Raw genomic sequence first — 13,305 nt, 5'->3', positions numbered from 1 at the left:
AGTTGACAGTAGTTCTTGTACTTTGTGAGATGGTGCTGTCCCACTCCAGACAGTAATGGCTGATGTGAGGATGCTCTCTGTGATGGCAGTGTAGAATTGCATCAGTATGTTCTGGGGAAGATGGAATTGTACCACAACTCATTAACACTACTGTATTTGCAAGTGTGTTGGAGAGTCCATGTTATCTCCATCACTGACTATGCGTCCAAATGGATGGTAATGTGCTTGGGGTTACTACAAACAGCACTTGATTCTAGATTCAAGCTTGTTTGATGTCATTTCCAGTACACAAGTGTAAAGGAGAATTAACTAATTGTTACTGCAGCTCTGATGCAGCACAAAAAACCCATAAAAGATAAAGAACACAATAATATTAAAACACACACACACATACAATAAATATAAATACATAAGTTAGCTTATATGCATACATAGACTTTATGTCTATAAAGTGACGCTAGGCACAGGAGTGTCTGTACATAAGGTGACTGACAGGAGATGATAAAGTATTGGTGGTTGGGGGTGTGGAGGGGTGGGTTAGAGGTGGGGGTGTTTTTTTTTTAGTCTTATTGCTTGAGGAAAACAACTATTTTTGAGTCTAGTGGTCCTAGCGTGGATGCTACAAAGCCTCCTTCCTGATGGGAGTAGGACAAACAGTCCATGAGCAGGGTGGGTGAGATCCTGGATGATGTTGTTATATATATCTTTGATGGTGGATAATTACAGAAATGCAAGCCTTTTGATGAGGAAGCCAATATAAATACTCTGGGGAGGAAGGGACTCCAGGCCACGCTGCTGGGATCAGGTGGAGTACTAACTCTAGTAAGGAGCCGTGGGGCCAATCTGAGCTACAGTCTCTGTCTTAATGACCTTGAATCATCATGATATCAGTGCAGCTCTCTCAGATCCTGACCTTGAGTTGAACTACAGTTTTAAAAGCTCCATTACCCAGCATCTATTTACAAAGCAATTTCTCTTTCAAGTGTTTATGGAGAATAGGATACATTCCAATTTGCTTTCATTATAACTTATTACAACTTGTTTCCCAAGAGGGTCCTCACGTGCTGAAAGCTCATTGCCGGCAGCACTAGTTGCCAGTATTCACCATGGAAACAGCTTAAATTTGTAACTAGGAGAAAAAAGGTCTTACAATAGACTCACTCTTGTTTGTAAAATACTTATCCTGAATTTGAAACCCAGTGTCTTCTTGAAAGGGGTTTGGCCCCTTGGTGTCTCAGTGAAGAGAAAGATTTCCTATGGCTTTTCACGGAATGTTTAGAGGCCTACTGACCTGCCACTTACTCTCCATGTGAGATGTCTTACATTTCTATTCATCACACTTATTGACCTAACCTATCTTGTCCCTTGTCCCTTGTCCACTAAGTTGTGGTGGCTTGGAATTTCCTGGGAAGGTCTGGTATAATTAATGTTTGAAAAGGGAGAGGATACTGAAGAAGTTTGCACCCACTGACCATTTTTGCTTAAGTTTTTGCCTAAAGCTTGTGGTATTTTTAACAATTGCTTTCAGCATTTTTTCTGTTCTTGTTGAATCATACCCAACTTTAATCCTGGTGAACACAGAACAGTATGACACAGTACAAGTCCTTCAGGCCACAATGTACTGCCAAACATTTATTTTACTCTAAGGTCAACCTAATCCTTCCCTCCCTCACAGCCTTCCATTTTTTTTCATCCGTGTACATATCTAAAAGTCTCTTAAATGTCCACAATGTATCTGACTCTACAGTCACCCCTGGCAGTGCACACCCACCACTCTCTGTGTAAAAAAAAAAAAAAAAAATCCTACCTTTGACAATTCCCTCTATCTTTCTTCCAAACACCTTAAAATTAAGCCATTTTGTACTAGTCACTTTCAACCCTGGGAAAAAGTCTATTGCTGTCCACTCTGTCAAAGCCTCTTATCATGTTGTACACCTTCATCAAGTTACCGCTTATCCTCTGTTCCAAAGAAAAAAGCCCTAGCTCACTCAAACTATCTTCATAAGACATGCTCTCTAACCTAGGCAGCATCGTGGTAAATCTCCTCTGTACTCTCTCTAAAGCTTCCACATCTTTCCTATAATGAGGTAATCGGAACTGAGTACAGTGCTCCAAGTTTGGTCTAACTAGAGTTTTATAGAGCTGCAACACTACCTGATGACTCTTGAATTCAGTCCCCCGACTAATGAAGACCAGCACAGGACATGCCTTCTTAACCACTGTAACTTTCAGGGATCTGTGGGTGTGCACCCTCTGTTCCTCCACACTTCTGAGAAAGGTAGGATCTACTCAGTGTGGTTGGCTAGAAGGCAGTGTTATTGCTGCACCGGGGTGAAGCTGATGTGATTCTGGCATCTGTGCCTCCTTGTCATCTCTCAGGTGGATGTTCTGCCTTACTGCTGGGATAGTAGGCAACAGAGGAATGGTCTTTGCAGGTTGGTCCTTGGTCTTGGGTAATCTATGAAAGGATGGGAAGCCTGAGTCTGGATTTCCCTCAAGTCCCTGTCTTCCAGGCCAGGTGACACATTTTGGCAACTGTGCATTAAGGAAGTAAGAGCCCAGGTGGTGGACTCCAGAGATAAAAGCAGGTCTGCAAAGGGAGTGGCAAAGTCAGCATTTCAGTCCGAAGAACATGTGAAAAACTATCAGCCTATAACATTAATTGTTTTCTCTCTCTATAGATACTGTCCAACTTTCTGAGCATTGGCAGCATTTTCTGCCTTTCTATTTGTTAGGATTTGACAATAAGACGTAAGAGCAGAATTAGGCCATTCAGCTCTTTGACTCTGCTCCACTATTCAACCATGGCTGATTTATTTTCCCTTTCAACTCCATTCTCCTGCCTACTCCCCGTAACCTTTGATGCCCTGACTAATCAAGAGTCTATCAATCTCCGCTTGAAATATTGTGGCAATGAATTGTACAGATTCTCCACCATCTGGCTAGAGAAATTCCTCCTCATCTCTGTTCTGAAGGGACTTCCCTCATTTCTGAGGCTGTGCCCTCTGGTTTTAGACTTCCCACTATAGGAAACATCCTCTCCATCCTATCAACATGGGTATGACTCTGAATCCTCACCCTCGACTTCTGCCCCTTCGTTCTCCTGCCTGCAACAAGAGTGTGGCTCGCTTCCCAAAGCGGTGTAAATTGTGTGTGGTGCAGACAGGATAGGCACAATGCTGTCCTGTCTTAAACCTCGTGCACACTGACTTCTTACCAGGGCGCTGGATGAGTTTACATTTTCTGGTCTGTTGGCTTCACACTGGAATTTTCATCTCGGCAAGAGATAAAGAAGGTTGAGCTAGGATTGTAGTCTGTTCCTCACTTCCTTTTGAGCTCCCTTGTTCACTGGATTTCACATTTCACGCCCAAGGAGTAAAGTAAAGTTTCAGTAAAATTTGTCTTTCAGCAGGGTATGGTCTTGAGTTTACTGTAGCAGATATTTCAGCAAGCTTTCCTCAGCAAGGAATTGTGTTGAAAAGATGGCTCAGCTTTATTAGAAAACTTATCAAAACAACTTTACAAGTGAAGGAGTTCCTCCTTCTCTATCAATTTACTCCAGCGATCTCACTGATCTAACCTTGGGTGCCTACTGTGTAGAAACAATTTCTTCAGCACAGATTTGTTGTCCGTGTGGCTGATGTGTGAGCACAGCCATCAGGTTGTTCTATCTTAGCCCTGTGTGATTTGCCATTCCAACAACCACCGCAGGACTCTTTTAATCTATTGGCAAATAGTCTTTAAGTTGCTTGAGTTTGGTGCACCCTAATTGACCAAGTGTGGCATTCCTAGGGAGGGTTGTCACCCTACTCAATGCCTGGTGTACGGTGAGTTGGCCGGTTTGGTCTGGCCAGGTCAGTACGGGTAGAACTGTCAGTATTCCAGCACCTGATCGCTATCCAGTGCCTTTTGGATGATTTGTGACTGAGGTTGTGATTGGATTTGGGTGATGCAGGTTGAGTGTTGACCATTAAGATTCTTCTGTTCACCCATCACCTCTGGTTCTTGATTTTAAATTTCTCATGTTGGTGATTGAGCCCTCTGTGTCCCTATCCAGCTTCCCCACTCCTTTGGATTCCTCTGTATGTGGCGTCTGGTGCATCCCTGAGAGTTGTCACACCGCAGCTCGCTGTCATGCCCTCTGAACTGCCTGGAGTTCCCTCCCTCTGCATTCCCAGCTCTCTACCTCTCAAATTCCTAATAAAGATGCCATGAAAGCTACCTCTGACCGAGCACACCCCACTTCCGTTCCATGGCTGTCAAACCACACCCCCAGCATGCCCATGCACTGAAATTACTTTTAGGGAGGCTTCACACTTAGGGAAGGTGTTTATCTGTGGTTGTAACTTAGCTGGAAGCCATAAGAGATTGATGAGTGTGGCAGGAGCCAGTGAAAAGCCCACTGGACATCAGCCCTTTATCCCATGTGAAAAATGCCTGCTCAATTGTACAGCTGAGCTTACAGGAAATCGATATGGTGCACCACCACCCGGCCCTGCTAAAGGCACAGCGTCAGCTTGCTGTCCAGGAAGTACTATAGGCTTCATCGTTCCACCCGCGTACATTCCATCGCTGTAAAGTCAGCTGAGGTTGAAGCAACTTCCTGCATCGACCAAAAGTACACAGCAGGTTGGCTATCAAAAGTAAGGCCAGGAGTTACTGGGTGGGGACTGGCGGTAGTCAATGGAAGCCCGTGCTTGTGTCTGTGAACAAAAGTGTCCCACTTGAAGTGCAATTTATTGTATGTGTGTTGCTACCAAATGGAGGGCCAATGAAGTGGCAACCAGTGTCCCGGCTGTTCTTGTCCTGTATCCTCTGTGAACTGTCTCCAAAGTGCATGCGTGAAGCCTTATCCAAATATTTTAAATATTGCAATTGTGTATATCCAGAATAAATTTTGCTGATATTTTAAGTCTAAATAAAACATAATTGCTTGCCTGGTGTGCATTCTTATAAAGCTGAGCTATTGTATTGGTGTTGGTGTACCAAGGTACAGTGAAAGGCTTGTTTTAGACACTCACACAGATCAGATCACTGCACAGTGCGTGAGCTAGTGCAGGGTAAAACAATAACAATGACGTGTGTAATGACAGCATTTCAGAGTGGCAGCATAGCAGAGCAGTTAATGGAACACTTTACAGTACCCACAAGCTCGGTTCAGTTCATGTCACTGTGTGCTCTGGTTTCCATCCACATTCCAAAGACATATGGCTTAGTATGTTAATTGGTCACATGGGAGGGCCTGTCACCATCCTGTATCGCTAAATAAATGTGTAACAACAATAACAAGGGTATGTATCAAGATAGTGTTTAGCATACCGTTTATACAGATCAAACCATTACACAGTGCATTGAGGCAGAGCAAGGTAAAACAATAACAATGCAAAATGTAGTGTAAAAACTTCCGAATGAGTGTTATTGCAGGTAAACAATAAACTGCAAGATTATATTGCAGTTGTGATTGTGAGGCCGAGTCCATCTTATCGTACTCCATTCAAGAGTCTGATAATAGCGGGAGAGAAGCTGCCCTTTAGCTGGGTACGTGCTTTCAGGCTTTTGTGTCTTCTGCCTGTGGGATAGGGGAGAAGAGAGAATGTTTGGGATGGGTGGGAGTCTTTGATGATGCTGGCTGTTTTACTGAGGCAGTGAGAAGTGTAGACAGTTTCATAGATGGGAGGCTGCTTTCAGTGATGTGTCCATAACTCTGCAGTGTCTTGTGTATACATGCAGAGTTGTTATCATACCGAGCCACGATTCATCCAGACCGAATAGTGCATCAATAAAAATTGGTAAGAGTCGATAGGGACATGCCAAATTTCTTCAGCCTGAGGAAACAGAAGTGTTGGTGAGCTTCCTTGGTCATGACGTCAAACTGCTTGGGCTAGTTGATGACCAAGTGAATACTGGTGATATTCACCCCTAGGAATTTGAAGTTCTCAGCTGCAACACTCTTGATATAGATATTCCCTCCCCCACCTTTCCTGAAATCAATGACAAACTTTTATTAAGAGTGAAGGAAATTTTATTGTATGTCACCATGTCACACCTCTATCTCTTTCCTGTCCTCTGACTCATCATTATTTGAGTGCTAATTGCTTCCGAGGGAGAGGATAGTAAATCCATCTATTGAGGCTGAGGGGCCAGGGCGGATGCGGTAGGTGCCCTGCTGTGGACATGATGCTCCAATGGCTGGCTCAGTCTCCTCCCCATCCGTGTGCATTGCATTTTCCAATTACAGTCAAAATGCTTCATTCTTTTAATATGCACAAATTAGGAGCGGGGGGGGTGGTAAGAGACTCCAATAATCTGGCACATGTGGGCTTTTGGGCTGAATAAGCAGGTTTTCCAGACGATCAGATTTCAATCCTGTTATTCTGCAACACACAAAGCACTGGAATAACTCAGCCACTCAGGCAGCATCAATGGAGGGAAATGGATGGTCCAGAAAAGGTAAATGGGTCTATTATTGCCATGTACTGAGGTACAGTGGAAAACTTTGTTTTGCATGCCACCATACAGCATTCCATTACAACAGTGCATTGTAGTACAAAGGAAAAACAATAACAGAATAACCAAATCCCTTACTCACTCCGCCTTCAGTTAGTCCTGACGAAGGGTCTCGGCCTGAAACGTCGACTGCACCTCTTCCTAGAGATGCTGCCTGGCCTGCTGCGTTCACCAGCAACTTTTATGTGTGTTGCTTGAATTTCCAGCATTTGCAGAATTCCTGTTGTTAACAGAATAGTGTGTTACAATTAGACAAAGTGCAGTTCAGACAGACAGTAAGGTGCAAGATCATAAGATAGATAGTGAGGGCCAGAGTCCATCTTACAGATCATTTCATTACGACAGTGCATTGAGGTAGTACAAGAGAAAATCGCAGAAAGAATCCATCATTAAGGACTCCTATCACACAGGATGTGCCCTCTTATTACTATCATCGAGGAGGTGCAGGGACCTGAAGGCACAAACTCAACGTTTCAGAAACACCTTGCCCTCTACCATCAGATTTCTGAACGGACAATGAACTATCGTAAGCTACCTAAATTTTTTGCTCTTTTTGTTTCTTTTAAATTTTTAAAAATATATTTATTTTAATTTATAGTTTTCTTATGTATTGCAATGTACTGCCAACATAAAACAACATTATTTCACAACATATGCAATGATATTAAGCCTAATCAATAAGATTAAAAACCTTGGCCTCATTACCTCCTTATGCAACTAGATCCTTGATTTCCTCACTTACAGACCCCAGTTCAGATTGGCAACATTTCTTCAGCACGGGTGCACCAAAAGGCTGTGTGCCTAGCCCACTGTTCTGCTCACTTTACACTTATGGCTGTGAGGTTAAGTACAGCTCCAATGCCATATTTAAGATTGCTGATGGCACTACTGTCATTGGCTGAATCAAAGGTGGTAATGAATCTCCTAAGTGATACCACAACTTCTTGCTCAATGTCAGCAAGACCCAAGGAGCTGCTTCTTGACTTCAGGAAGAGGAAACTGAAGGTCTATAATACAGTCCTTATCGGACGTTCAGAGGTGTAGAGGATCAGCAATGTTAACTTCCTGGTGGTGTCATTTCAGAGGATCTATCCTGGGTCCAGCAAGTAAGTGCCAGTACGAAGAAAGCACAGCATCTAGAACTTTTGACAAACTTCTATGTACAGTATGTGTGGTGGAGAGTATATTCACTAGCTGCGTCACAGCCTGGTATGGAAACACGAATGCCCTTGAGTAGAAGTGCCTTACAAAAAATATTGGATATAGCCAGAATTAGGTCATTCGGCCCATTGAGTATGCTCTGCACTTAATCATGGCTGATCTATTTCTCTCTCAACCTCATTCTGCCATCTTCCCATAGCCGTTCATGCTCTAACTAATCAAGAACCTATCAAACTCTACTTTAAAAGCACCCAGTGATCTGGTCTCCACAGCCACCTGTGGCAAGAATTCCACAGATTCACCACCCTCTGACTAAAGAAATTCCTCATTGTCCCTGTTCTAAATAGATGTACCTTTACTTTGAGGCTGTGCCCTCTGGTCCTATACTCCTCTGCCAAAGGAAACATCCTATTCACATCCACTCTATCTAGTCCTTTCAACATTCAATAGGTTTCAATGAGATCTGCCATTCTTCTAAATTCCAGTGAGTTAAAATCCAGAGCCTTCAATGGCTGCCCATATGATAACCCTTCCATTCCTGGAATCATTCTCATGAACCTCCTCTGAACCCTCTCAATGTCAGTACATCCTTTCTTAAATAAGGGGCCCAAAACTGCTCACAATACTCTCTGAGGTCTCACCAGTGCCTTATACAGTCTTGCTTATTATCTGTCAGGGCTTATTCCACACCTTCCCTATGGCTCAACACTGACTATCTCCCCTCTTTCAGTCCTGAAACTTCAACTGGCCATTTCCTTCCACAGATGCTGCCTAACCTGCTGAGTTCTTCCAGTGCTTGTGTATTGCTCCAGAGTCCAGCATCTGATGTCTCTATATGTCTGCATTTTGAACTAACCTCATGCTTAGATGTTACAGAATATAACAATTTTTTTTCCCTGGGAATCTGCTGAACTGAAAAGAAAATGCAGGAAGTGGGGTCTCTGTCTGAAGTCCTCCCCACCATTGAGCACATCCACATGCAGTGCTGTCACAGGAAAGCAGTAGCCATCATCAAGGACCTCCACCAAACAGGTCATGCTCTCTTCTTGCTGCTGCCATCAGGAAGAAGGTACAGGAGCCCTAGGACTCTCACCAGTAGGTTCAGGAACAGTTATTATCCTCAAACATCAGGCTCCTAAACCAACGGATAACTTCACTCACCCCATCTCTGAACTGTTCCCACAACCATAGAAACATAGAAAACCTACAGCACAATACAGGCCCTTCGGCCCACAATGCTGTGCCAAACATGCACTTTCTTTAGAAATTACTCAGGGTTACCCATAGCCCTTTATTTTTCTAAGCTCTATGTAGTTGTCCAGGAGTCTCTTAAAAGACCCTAATGTATCCGCCTCCACCACCGTCGCCGGCAGCCCATTCCACACACTCACCACTCTGCGTAAAAAACTTATCCCTGATATCTCCTCTGTACCTATTTCCACACATCTTAAAATGATGCCCTTTCATGTTAACCAATTCAGCCCTGGGAAAATGCCTCTGACTATCCACACGATCAATGCTTCCCATAACCTATGAATTCATGTTCAAGGACTCTTTGTCAAATGTTCTTAATATTTATTGCAAATTTATTTATTGTTTTTTTCCTTTTGTATTTGCATAGTTTGTTGTCTTTTGCACATTGATGGGGGGCGGTCGTTATTTGATTCTGTTGAAAAACAAGGAAATGAATCTGAGGGTTGTGTATGATGACATATATGTTCTTCGATAATAATTTTACTTTGAACTTTAATTCTGATTCTGATAGAACCAAGTATTACAGAGAAAGTGTAGTGGTAGTGCTGGTAGATGACAAAGTGCAAGCCCATATTGAGGTAGGTGGTAAGGTTGAGTCCAGCTACTGTTCAACAGTGTGGTGGAAGCTGACCCTGTGACTGGTGAAACGTGCTTTCAGACTTTTGTATCTTCTGCCCGACTGGAGGGGTGAAGGAGAGAAAGTCCAGTTGAGTGTGATCTTTGATTATGTTGGCTGCTTTACCAAGGCAGGGAGAAACTATGGAGGGGAGACTGCTTTCTGTATCTAGTCTGGATTTCCCCTCCTTCATTTACCTATGACCCCTCCTCACCTGCTTCCACCTATTATCTGTTAGCTCTTGCTTCACTCCTCTGCACTGACTGTCTCCCTCTTTCAGTCCAGATGTAGTGTCTCAACCTGAAACTTCAGCTATTCATTTTCCTCTTGGATGCTGCCTCACCTGCCGAGTTCTTCCACTGCTTGCATTTTGCTCCAGAGTCCAGTATCTGTGGTCTCTTAGCTCTACATTTTGAATTAACTCCAAACAGTAGTGAGGATGCAGTCTACAAATTACAATAGAGATAGAAAATGAATGGCAAAAGGACAATGTTACAATAGCCATGAAGGTAGATTGGGAAAATCCGGTTGATGCTGGATCCAGGAGGAAGAGAGGCAGAAGAAAGGAAACTATGGGCAGTTAGTCTGACCTCAGTAGTGGGGAAAATGTTGGAGCTGATTATCAAAGAAGAGGTCTCAGTGTACTAGGAGGCACTTGATAAAATAGGCTGTAGTCAGCATGGTTTCCTCAAGGGAAAATCTTGCCTGACAAATCTGTTGGAATTCTTTGAAGAAGCAACAAGTTGGATAGACAGAGGAGAATCAGTTGCTGTGTACTTGGATTTTCAGAAGGCCTTTGACAAGGTGGCACACATGAGGCTGCTTAACAAGCTATGGGCCCGTGGTATTACAGGAAAGATTCTAGCATGGATAAAGCAGTGGCTGATTGGCAGGAGGCAAAGAGTGGGAATAAAGGGAGCCTTTTCTGACTGGCTGCTGGTGATTAGTGGTGTTCGACAAGGGTCTGTATTAGGACCGATTCTTTTCACATTATACGTCAATGATTTGGATGATGGAATTGGTGGCTTTGTGCCAAAGTTTGCAGACTATATGAAGGTAGTTGGAGGGTAGGTAGTTTTGCGGAAGTAGGGAGGCTGTAAAAGGACTTAGACAGATTAGGAGAATGGGCAAAGAAATTGCTGATGGAATACAGTGCCGAGAAATGTATGGTCATCCACTTTGGTAAAGGAAATGGAAAGGTTGACTATTTTCTAAATGGAGAGACGATCCAAAAAAAACGAGGTACAAAGGAACTTGGGAGTCCTTGTGCAAGATTCCCTAAATTTGCAGGTTAGAAACATAGAAAACCTACAGCACAATACAGGCCCTTCGGCTCACAGAGTTGTGCCGAACATGTCCCTACCTTAGAAATTACTAGGCTTACCTATAGCCCTCTGTTTTTCTAAGCTCCATGTACCTATCCAAAAGTCTGTTAAAAGACCCTATTGTATCTGCCTCCACCACTGTTGCTGGCAGCCCATTCCACACACTCACCACTCTCTGCGTAAAAAACTTACCCCTGACATTTCCTCTGTACCTACTCCCCAGCACCTTAAACCTGTGTCCTCTTGTGGCAACTATTTCAGCCCTGGGAAAAAGCCTCTGACTATCCACACCATCAATGCCCCTCATCATCTTCTACACCTCTATCAGGTCACCTCTCATCCTCCATCGCTCCAAGGAGAAAAGGCCAAGTTCACTCAACCTGTTTTCATAAGGTATGTTCCCCAATCCAGGCAACATCCTTGTAAATCCCCTCTGCACCCTTTCTATGGCTTCCACATCCTTCCTGTAGTGAGGCGACCAGAACTGAGCACAGTACTCCAAGTGGGGTCTGACCTGGGTCCTATATAGCTGCAACATTACCTCTCGCCTCCTAAATTCAATTCCACGATTGATAAAGGCCAATACTCCGTACACCTTCTTAACCACAGAGTCAACCTGCGCAGCTGCTTTGAGCATCCTATGGACTCGGACCCCAAGATGCCTCCAATCCTCCACACTGCCAAGACTCTTACCATTAATACCATATTCTGCCATCGTATTTGAATGAGTCTGTGGTGAGGAAGCCAAATGCATCATTAGCATTCATTTCAAGCAGACTAGAATATAAAAGCAAGTGTGCAAGGTTGAGACTTTATAAATACATGGAGTATTGAGAGCAGTTTTGGACCCCTTATCTTAGAAATGACATGCTGAAATGAAAGAGGATTCAAAGGAGGTTCACAAAAATGATTCCAGGATTGAATGGCTTGTCATATGAAAAGCGTTTGATGGCCCTGGACCTGTATTCACTAGAATTCAGAAGAATGAGGGGTGACCTCTTTGAAACCTATCGACTGATGAAAGGCCTCGATAGAGTGGATGTGGAGAGGATGTTTTCTATGGTGGGGGAATCTAGGGCCAGAGGGCACAGCCTCAGAATGGAGGGATGTCCTTCTAGAACAGAGATGAGGAGGAATTTCTTTAGCCAGAGAGTGGTGAAGCTGTGGAATTCTTTGCCACGGGCAGCTGTGCAGGCCAAGTCTTTATGTATATTTAAGGCAGAGGTTGATAGATTCTCGATTGGTCAGGGCATGAAGGGATACGGGGAGAAAGCAGGAGATTGGGGCTGAGAGGAAAATTGAGTCAGGCATGATCAAATGGCAGGGCAGATTCAATGGGCCAAATGGTCTCATTCTGCTCCTATATCTTATGGTCTTAACCTCACATTTATGTAGATGTTACAGAATATTATATATTTTCCTGGGAACCTGGTGAACGTAAAAAGAGAATGCCGGAAATGTAGTCTCGGTTTGAAGAGAGTGCAGGAATTCCAGTGAGTCTGAGAGGAGCATGGCAAGCAGATGGCACGGTAGCTTAGCGTTAGTGTGCCAGTGACCCGGGTTCAATTCCGCTGCTCTCTGTGAGAAGTCTATTACTCCTCCCCCATCACTGTGTGGGTTTCCTCCGGGTGCTCTGGTTTCCTCCCACATTCCAAAGATATACGGGTTAGTGAGTTAATTTGTCACCTGAGTGTAATTGGGTGGTGCGGCTCATTGGGCCCAAAAAGCCTGTATCTCTAAATAACTACACATCACCTGCCGAGCTGTTAGCATTTCTGAATAGTAGGTTAGCATTTTACATTAATAAAATCATAACGGATTGGAAGGTAACTTCAAGCCCCTATTTCCATCTCCCCTTACCTATTACTTATCAAGAATCTGTCCATCTCTAGCTTAAAAATAGTCAAAGGTTTGGACCAAACGCGGGCAGGTAGAGCAAACGCAGACAGACGCCTCACTCAACATGGATGAGCTGGGCTGGAGCGCTGGTTTCTGTGCCGTACTGTCCCACTGTGCAGCAGAGTAATGGTTAGCACAACACTTGGCGTTACCAGCTGTAAGGTTCCACTGTTCTCTTTAAGGAGTTTGTACGTTCTCCCCGTGATTGTGGGCTTCCTCCAGGTGCCTGGTTTCCTGCCACATGGTTTTACGGTTCGTGAATTGCAAGCATGCTGTTTGCACCAGAAGTATGGTGACACTCGTGGGCTGCCCAGCACAGTCCTCACTGATTAGACAATGCTTTTCACTGTATATTTCAAAGCACACGTGACAAATAAAACTCATCTCTGATCTCCGCCTCTTCATGAAGAGTTATACAGGCTTGCAAACATTCAAAGTAAAATGCTTCATCTGTTAAATGGGCAACTCCCTTATTATTAAACATTTTTTCTGGCAGCGAGTTCCAGATAATAACCAGTCTGTGTAAACTGACCCCTCAAATCC

The sequence above is a fragment of the Mobula birostris genome, chromosome 3 (genome assembly GCF_030028105.1).
Source record: "Mobula birostris isolate sMobBir1 chromosome 3, sMobBir1.hap1, whole genome shotgun sequence".
Taxonomy (NCBI): domain Eukaryota; kingdom Metazoa; phylum Chordata; class Chondrichthyes; order Myliobatiformes; family Myliobatidae; genus Mobula; species Mobula birostris.
The sequence above is the reverse complement of the archived record's forward strand: the minus strand, read 5'-3'. Positions refer to the sequence as shown.